The sequence below is a fragment of the Tupaia chinensis genome, unplaced genomic scaffold (genome assembly GCF_000334495.1).
Source record: "Tupaia chinensis unplaced genomic scaffold, TupChi_1.0 Scaffold149178_1, whole genome shotgun sequence".
Classification (NCBI taxonomy): domain Eukaryota; kingdom Metazoa; phylum Chordata; class Mammalia; order Scandentia; family Tupaiidae; genus Tupaia; species Tupaia belangeri.
The window spans coordinates 620,079-628,769 of NW_006209026.1; the positions used below are offsets into that span (position 1 = coordinate 620,079).

The 8,691-nt window shown below is 37.3% G+C and overlaps 1 pseudogene; it reads right to left on the reverse strand.

Moving 5' to 3' along the window:
• Positions 1-2: 2 nt before the first annotated feature.
• On the reverse strand, positions 3-734 carry LOC102474131 (methionine aminopeptidase 2 pseudogene; annotated as a pseudogene).
• Between the last annotated feature and the right edge of the window lie 7,957 nt (positions 735-8,691).

Here is an 8,691-nt window from a genome sequence, read left to right on the forward strand (position 1 = left end):
AAATTTTTCATGTAATGTGAACATTCCATATCATCGTGAACAGTACCTTCTCCTGTACTACCAAAGGTTTCAATGGCATATACTTCTCCTTCCTCCATTCTGGTTGCCTCGCCTCCTTTCATAATTGGCACCGTTTTCCCAGCATGTATTCGGTACTGCCCAATTGAGTGTCCATTAAGATTGCGGATAGGTTTCACTTGATATGTCTTCCCATCTCTTTCAACTTCATAGGATTCCATAACTTCTTGAATGGCCTCACCAAGATCACATAAACGAACATCAATTCTAGCACACTTTATTCCAGTATTAGTGGCATCTTTTACAGCTTTTAATAATGTATCATATTTGGGATTAAAAGTGACAGTAAAAGCACAGTCAATAATCCTACCATTTATATGTGTTCCGAAGTCTATCTTACAGATGTCATCATACTGTAATACTGTTGTGTCACCAGCATTGGGTGTATAATGGGCAGCACAGTTATTGAGAGAACACCCAGTAGGAAATGCCAGGCCTGCATCTAGTCCATTCTCTTTTATTAGCTTACATGAACAGTCTTCCAACTTTTCACAGATTTCTATCATTGTCATCCCAGGCTTGATCCAGCTCATAACGTATTTTCTAACTTGTCGATGTGCTTCTGCTGCTTCTCGAAAATCATTCCAAATCTCTTCACTAGCCTGATCTAATGCTTTCTTTTCTTCACTTGTAGTTCTCCAAGCAGCTGTGCGCCTTTATAGTAAGCAAGGCATAGTGTGTGTCATTTATAAAGGAGAAACAGGTAATACACTGAGCAAAATAAGACATTTCAGATAAAATGTATGCCAATAATTTCTGAGACATAATTAATCCGAATCAAGTTAAGCCTTTTAGAATAGTCTTTTGAGAAAAAAAAACTCAAATAAAATTTTATTCACAGACTACTACCCACTCGAAACAAAGAAGAGAACTAAAAAAGTCAGAAAAATGCCCTAGAAGCCAGATTTTCCTTCCACTTGGAGGAACTTCAAAAAGGTCTCAAAAAAATGGAATTAAAGTATGAGTTTATTCTGATGAAAAAAAATTGAAATCCATGCTATGTCCGGCTCCAGGTCGCCATTCAGGTGGCTCCCGGAGGCCGCTGCCTCCTCCACGCCCGCCATGTTGCCCGAGAGCGCAAGGGAGTGAGACCGAGCGGTGAGGGTCCGCTCCTTCTTCACCCACCTACACCCGCGTCGCCGGAAGCTGCTCTCTGCGTTGCTTGATTTTGGCAGGATCCTGCAGATGGAAGTGGTCTCTGCTTGAGAGCTGAGAGCTGCCCTGTGGGGTGAAGAAAAGCAAAGGATTAGCAAAAGAAAGAAGGGAAAAAAAATGTTTATTTCTGGCAGGGAGGAGAGGGCGCTCTGAAATTGGGAGCTGAGGCTGGAGCTAATGAACAACCCTGCCTCAGTTTCCCTGACTGGGCAGGGGGCTGCAGATGGAAGTGGAGTATTTCTTTATATTTATGCTTTGAAACATTGTTCATTTTTTAAAATAATAAACACATTTTCAGTTTATAATAAAAAAGGGAGAGATTTTAAAGAACAAAACCCAAGTTTACCTTTCTTTGAAGGTACTTTATCAGTCATTAAGGATAACTATTATTTCTTTGTGTCTTCCATATACATGCATCAATTGCCAGTTTCTTGTTAAACAAAGAGGGCTCAGAAATGGCGAATTCATATCATCACAGTGAAGAAACTAAAAAATATGTGCCATGTGGTAAAGGAGTAAGATATCTGTGGCCTATACTTTTTCCTTAACTTTAAATTTTTATGATTTATTTTATGATTAAATTAGCAGGAAGTAAGAGATCTGGGGCGATGTTATTAATTTTTTTCTTTTAAATTTATTTATTTTACATTTATTTACTGTACATCATCACAACATACAAAATGCTATTTCCCATCCAGAATACACTGTATATTGGCTTAATCAAGGGCATTTCCATATATGTTATTATCAATAAATAATTTTCCATTTCTTGTTTCTTATATATTTTTGCTTTTTTTTTCTTTTCTCCTTGATTCCCTACTTCTAACCCTCTGCCATTTCCCACTCTCCGATATCTACAGTTGTTTTCCATGTCTTTTTTTCCCTCCACATTTTATTGATTCACAAAATATCTTAATTAATCTAAATACTTTCAATAGCAAGTTCAACAGACATATGCATATCTGTGAACACATCTAACTTTAGGCATAAAACTCAGTGAGCAGAATAAACATTCTATAAAGTAGCACCTAGCTGAGGCTATATAGCTTACTGTGGTTATTAAATAGGTATTTTACATATATTTTTTAATTTCAAGAAAAGTAGTTGTACCTTTAATAAATCAAAATAAGAAATGTTAAGAGAAATTTGCTTAAGACTTAAAACCAGTCTTTGTCTTTTCTTACAGATTTTGTCTTAAAGCCTATTTTGTCCGAAGTCAGTATAGTGACTCCTGCTCTGTTTTAGTTTCCATTTCCATGGAATACCTTTTTCCAGCCCTTCACTTTTAGTCTATGTATGTCTTTTTTTATTTTTTGGAAAGGTTTTTGCTATAGGGCGTGTGCGCTCGCCAGACAGACAGAGAGAGACAGAGAGATAGAAAGTGAGAAATCCCCCCCCCCCCAGGGGGGATGGCCACGCCGCAATCCCTTCTCCTCCATTCTCCTCTCGAGATCTTGGGCATGTACACACATGCGCCCGGCGTGAGTTTGAAGCCACTGGGTCTGGGAGGCGAACCGCAGTCGACTACGTGGGAGTCCAGCGACATAGCCATTACACTAACTGCTGGTCCCAGTCTATGTATGTCTTTATCCATGAGATGGATTTCTTGTAGGCAGAAGATGGAGGATTTCTGATTTTTAATCTATTCAGCCAGCTTGTGTCTCTTGATTGGATAATTTAATCCATTGGTGTTCAATGTTATTATTGATATTTCCAGCCTTGTCCCTACCATTAAGTTGGCCATATTCCTGTTTGTTTTTGTTCTCTAATTGCTGTCTGTCTCTCTTTAGTTTTCTTGGTATAGCACTCCTTTCAGAATTTCTTGAAGAGCTGGTCTGGAGTTGGTAAATTCTATCAGGTTTTTTTTTTTTTTCCGAGAACATTTTTATTTTCTTTTCCCATATGAAGGATAATATTGCTGGGTATAGTATTCTTAGTTGAAATTGTTTTTCATTTAACACTTTGAATATTTTTCCCCATTCTTTCCTTGCTTGTATTGCTTCCGATGAGAGATCTGGTGTTAGCCTGATGGGATAGCCTTTGTAAGTGATTTGATGTTTCTCTCTTGCCAATTTTAGTATCTTGTCTTTGTTGTTTTGGTCAATCTAGTTATAATGTGTCATGAAGAGGATCTTCTTGGATCGATTCTACTTGGATTCTTTGTATTTCTTTTTTTTTTTTTTTTGGAGAGGTTTTCGCTATAGGGCGCGGGGACTCGCCCGCCAGAAGAGAGACATAGAGACAGAAAGCGAGAAATCACCCCCCAGGGGGGATGGTCACGCCACAATCCCTTTTCCTCCATTCTCCTCTCGGGATCTTGGGCACGCACGCACACGCGCCCGGCGTGAGTTCTAAGCCACCGGGTCTGGGATGTGAACCGCGGTTGACTACGTGGGAGTCCAGCGACATAGCCATTACACTAACTTCTGGTTCCCGGTTCTTTGTATTTCTTAGGTCTGGATGTTTGAGTGCCTCTCTAGACTTGGAAAGTTTTCTTCTAGGATTTCATGGAATAGATTATCAATGCCCTTATTAGTTTTTTCACCTTCTGGGATAACATTTATTTGTATATTTGGATGTTTCGTGGTATCCAGTGTTTCTTGTGTATTATCCTCAGTTTTCTTGGCTATTTTCTCAGTATTTTTGATAATTTTTTCTAGGTAATTGGTTTTGTCTTCTACTTCTGAATTTCAATCTTCTGCATAGTCTAGCCTGCTTTTGATACTTTTGAAGGAGATTTCATATTATGAAAAACCTACAGCTAACATACTGAATGGAGAAAAGCTGGAAGCTTTTCCACTAAAAATGGGCACAAGACAAAGCTGCCCACTTTCTCCATTCCTATTCAATATAGTACTGGAAGTTCTAGCCAATGCGATCAGACAAGAGAAGGAAATAAAAGGCATTCCAACAGGGAAAGAAGAGCTGAAATTATCTCTATTTGCAGATGACATAATTGTATACATAGAAGACCCAATAGTATCTATGAAAAAGCTTCTCAAAGTAATAAATGCATACAGTAAAGTGGCAGGATACAGAATTAACTTACAAAAGTTAATAGCATTTTGGGGTCAGCAGTTGGCATAATGGCTGCATTGCTGGACTCCCACGTAGTTGACCACGGTTTGAGTCCTGGACCTGGTGGCTTAAACTTAGACCAGGCACATGTGCGTGCATGCTCCAGGTCCTAAGAGGAGAATGGAGAAGGAATTACGGTGTGGCCATCCCCCCCCCGGGGGGGGGGATTTCTTGCTTTCTGTCTCCCTGTCTCTCTCTGTCTTTCTGGTGAGTGCACACACCCTATAGAAAAAAAAAAAAAAACTTCTCAAAAAAAAAAAAACTTCTCAAAAAAAAAAAAACTATAGCATTTCTATATACAAAAAACAAGTAGACAGAGACAGAACTAAAAAATGTAATTACATTTACCATAGCCATAAGAAGTATAAGATACTTAGGAATAAAACTAACCAAGGAAGTCAAAGACCTCTACAAGGAAAACTATGAAAACTTTAAAAAGGAAATTGAAAAGGACACTAAAAAGTGGAAGTACATCCCATGTTCCTGGATTGGCAGAATTAATATAATAAAATGGCAATCCTACTCAAATTATTCTACATGTTTATACAATCCCTATAAAATTACAAGAGACGTTCTTCACAGGTCTAAAAAAACAATCATAGAATTTGTCTGGAACCATGAAAGACCCTGTTTTGCTAAATCCATCCTGTGCAAGAAGACTGGAGTAGGTGGCATCTCACTTCTTAACCCCAAAATATGCTACAAAGCTGTGATTATCAAAACAGCATGGTATTGGCACAAAAATAGACATTAGGACCAGTAGAACAGAGTAGAGACTCCAGAAATAAACCCCAGAGCATACAGCCAACTGATCTTTGACAAAGGGTACCAGTCAATCCAAAGGGAAAAGGGAAACCATTTTAGCAAATGGTGTTGGAAAAACTGGTTATTCACCTGCAGAAAGATGAATCTGAACCCCTATCTGTCACTATTAACAAAAATCAATTCAAAGTGGATCAAAGATCTAAACCTAAGACCACAAACTATAAAAACTACTGGTGAAAAACACTGAGAAAATTCTGGGAGACATTGGGGTAGGCAAAGATTTCTTAAGCAAGATCCCCAAAGTACAGGCAATAATTCCCCCAAATAGACAGGTGGGACTACATCAAATTAAGGAGTTTCTGCACAGCAAAGGACACTATAATTAGTCTGAATTGACAACCCTTAGAATGGGACAGAATTTTTAACTGTGCCTCAGATAAGGGACTGGTAACCATAATACACAGGGAACTCAAGCAGCATACCTGGAAGAAAATGATTAACCCAATTAAAAGATGGGAAAATGAGTTGAATCAACAACTCTCTAAGGAAGACATATGAACAGCCAAAAAGCATATGAAAAAATGCTCAACATTCCTCACTATAAGGGAGATGCAGATCAAAACCACAATGAGATACAACCTAACCCCAGTCAGAACAGCAAAGATTAAAAAAACAAATAATGATAAGTGCTGGAGAGGATGTGGTGAAGGGGGAACACTCCTACACTGTTGGTGGGAGTATAAATTGGTCCAGCCACAGTGGAGAACAATATGGAGATTCCTCAAAGACCTTCAAATAGAATTACTATATGATCCAGCAATTTCACTCCTGGGTATCTACCCAAAGGACAGGAGAGCACTCAGTCAGAAAAACACTTGCACAACTATTTTCATTGAAGCATTATTCATGATTGCTAAGGCATAGAACCAATTCAAATGTCCACAAACAGATGAATGGATTGAAAAATTGTGGCACATATACTCCATGGAATACTATTAAGCCATAAAAATCTATAAGGCCCTGGAATTTGATAGAAAGTGGACAAATATGGAAGATTTGTTGCTGAGTGAAGCAAGTCAGGCTATGAAAGAGAGACATTGTATGTCTCCATTTAACATATACCAACTGTCTGCGCTCTATGGTACAGATAGAAGGACTGGAGAACATAAAAGTATTAAAAATTGTAATGGACACTAGAGACAAAGTGGAAAGAGAGTGGGAGGGGAAGAGTGTAAGAAATGTGGGGGGAAAATGAAGAAGTAAGACACTTGTGGGACACAGATAAGGTTTATTATCTGTTGACGAGGATGTGTATGGTAGTCTCAACTGGGCTGACAGAGGTGTATATCATGCGGGGTAAAGTCCCTTCACAATCCAAATAATGTATAGCGATTTAATGTATGAATAATAATAAAAAATAAAGTAGTACCTAAAAAAAAAAGACTTAAAGCTAGGCAAAAGGTTAGGATTCTTTTAAATAGTAAGTAGATGAACATATTAATGGTTCAAGAGAAGACATAAATCCTTAAATCTGGAATACAAAGCATAGAAGGAAATCAGTAATGTTTTAGTCAAAAGTCATGAAAGCCTATTTCACCGGTTCAGTCTCATGTAATTAATCTCTCTTCTGTTGTGGTCCAATCTTTCTGTTTAAATTCTGAAAGATAACATTCAACTCCAGACTTATCCCTACCATTAAGTTGACCATTTTCTTGGTTGTTTTTTGGATTCTTATTTCTGTGCATCTGTCATTAGTTTTCCTGGTACAGCATTCCATTCAGAACTTCTTGGAGAGCTGGTCTGGTGTTGATAAATTCTTTCAGGTTTTGTTTATCTGAGAATGTTTTTGTCTTTTCTCCTCATGTGAAGGATAATATTGCCAGGTAAAGAATTCTTGGTTGAAATTGTTTTTTACTTAACACATTGAATATATTTTTCCATTTTTTTTTTTGCTCATGTTATTTCTGATGAAAGGTTTGACATTACCCTAGTGGGATATCCTTTGTAAGTAACCTGCCATTTCTCTATTGCCAATTTTACTATCTTGACTTCATGATTTTGGTTATTCTGGCTATGATTTGCCTTGAAGAAGATCTTCTTGGGTTAATTCTGTTTGGGGTCCTTTATATCTCTTGGTTCTGGATATTTGAATTGTTCTCTAGGTTTGGAAAGTTTTCTTCCAGGATTTCATGGAATAGATTACAAATGCCCTTATTAGTTTCTTCACTTTCCAATTTTGGATGTTTGGATGTTCAATGGTATCTAGTTCTTCTTGTATATTTTTATCAATTTTGGGGGGTTATTTTCCCAGTCTTTACAGTGAATTTTTCTAGACCAGAGATTCTGTCTTCTGCATCTGAGATACGATCTTCTGCATGATCTAATCTGCTTTTAATACTTTCAAGGGAAGTTTTGATTTCCAGTATTACAGCCTTCATCTCTAATACATCTGCTTGATTCTTTTCATGGTGTGTATTTCCTCTTTCAGATCATGCAAGAACTTCCTCACCTCCTGGAATTTATTTTCTCTTTTGTCCTGCATCTTTTGAGGTTCATTCTCTCTCTTTTCTCACATCTCAGTTCGCTTCGTCACTATGAATATTCTAAATTCTTCTTCTTCTTTTTTTTAGTACTCTAAATTCTTTATCAGACATTTCCATGAGTTCCATTTTACTGTATATGGATCATAAGAAGTTGTATTTTTCTTGGGGGGGGGAGATATTTTCTTGGTTTCTCAAACTTCTCATGCCTTGTGTGATGGTTTCTGGTCATCTGATTGATGTTTCTTCCTAATTTTTTGAAGTTCAATCTGAGTGTTCAGAAATATGCAAGAGGAGGTGATCTCTCTATAGTACCATTCATCTTCCACTCTAGATTGGAGTATGGAGGGTGAGTTCTGAGCAGAAAATCTTCAGTTGTTCTAGCCTCCAAAAGGGATTGCTCCCAGCTCAAATGCATTTTGTATTTTCGTAATCCATTCACCATTGTTGGGCACTCAGGTTGATTCCATGTCTTGGCTATTGTTAATATTGCAATAAACATGGATTTGAAAATATCTCTCTGACAGAGTGATTCCATGTCCTTTGGGCAAATACCAAAGAGTAGCTCTATTCTTAGCTTTTTAGAAACCTCCATAATGCTTTTTACAGTGGTTGTACTAACTTATGTTCCCTTTAGCACTTCATGAGGGTTCCCTTTTATTCACAACCTTACAAGCATTTATTCTTTGTTGCTGTTGTTTTATCATAGCTATTCCAACTCAGTTTTGTTTTTGATTTCCCTTATGATAAGAGTTGTTGAACATTTTTTTTTGTATGCTTATTAGGCATTTGTATGTCTGCCTTTGAAAGTTATCTGTTCATATTGATTGTCCATTTAAAAACTGGATCATTAGGTTTATGGTGGGTGAGCTGTTTGAGTTCTTTATGTAGTCTATAGGGTCCTTGGAAAAGTCATGACATATTTTTCAATGTTTTTCTGTGCAAAAATGCATTATGAGTTTTCCAATGATCCAATAGTTATCAATCCTTTGTCTGAAATATGATTTGCAAATATTTTCTGTCATTCTGTGAGTTGTCTCTTTATTTATTATTTCCATTGCTGGGCAGAAACTTT